This window comes from Otolemur garnettii, unplaced genomic scaffold (assembly GCF_000181295.1).
Source record: "Otolemur garnettii isolate 467f Iridium unplaced genomic scaffold, OtoGar3 scaffold00067, whole genome shotgun sequence".
In the NCBI taxonomy this organism is placed as follows: domain Eukaryota; kingdom Metazoa; phylum Chordata; class Mammalia; order Primates; family Galagidae; genus Otolemur; species Otolemur garnettii.
In genome coordinates this window covers 7,737,477-7,738,566 of record NW_003852462.1, presented here as the reverse complement: position 1 = coordinate 7,738,566, position 1,090 = coordinate 7,737,477, and positions in this window count along the sequence as shown.

Below are 1,090 nucleotides of genomic sequence, written 5' to 3'. Positions count from 1 at the left end.
GCTGCCCCTGCTGCCTTGTGCCACCCACGTGCCCTTTGTCCGTCTGGCTCCACCTCCACACTGACCTTTGGATTCTGTAAACCCACAAACTCATTCCCCACTGTTTGCAACTTGGCATCTACTGCTCCCTCTGCTGGGAATGCCCCTCCCTGGGTCTTTGACTCCTCCACATCCCATTTTGGCTCAAATGTCACCTCTTAGAGATGTTTAAGATAAAACCACGCCCTTCCTTCCTCTCCCACAGGGCCGTGTGTCTTGCCTGTGTTCAGACGGTGGCGTTCCCATGGGTCCTCCCCTTCGGGTCAAACAGGGACAGGCCAAGCCCTGCCCCTGAAGTTTCGACAGGTAAATCAATCATGCTTTTATGATTTGCACCAAGCTTTGGGCATTTCCCCACTGAGCAGACTGATAACTGACTTGCTGTGTGATATTGGGCAATTTCAGAAGCAAAAACTCCTTTAAATGCCTGCGCCGAGGTGTGAATTTCAGTCTCTCATTCTCCCAAGAAGGAAATGGGATTCCTGAAGGCCAGCTTTGGGGGGTCACATTGCTGGCTGGTGTTAGAATCAGGGTTGGGCCTGGCATCCTCTGAACTCAGAGTTCATTTATTTCAATAATGAAAACCAGCACACACAGTGTATGCCAGGCCTGTCTTGGGGGATCTGTGTCTATCAGCTCATCCTTACAAGAGCATGACTTTTAGATGAGAAAGGAAGGTCCTGGGGAATGAATGACTTGTCTAAAGTCCACCATCACCATTATATCATCACCACCATCATCACCATCATTATTATCTCTACCACCATCATCACCACCATCACCATCATCTCTACCACCATCATCACCACCATCACCATCATCACCATCATCACCATCACCATCATCACCATCACCATCATCTCTACCACCATCATCACCACCATCACCATCATCATCATCACCACCATCACCACCATCACCATTATATCATCACCACCATCATCACCATCACCATCATCTCTACCACCATCATCACCACCATCACCACCATCATCACCATCAGTACCATCATCATCATCACCACCATCATCACCATCAGTACCATCATCAT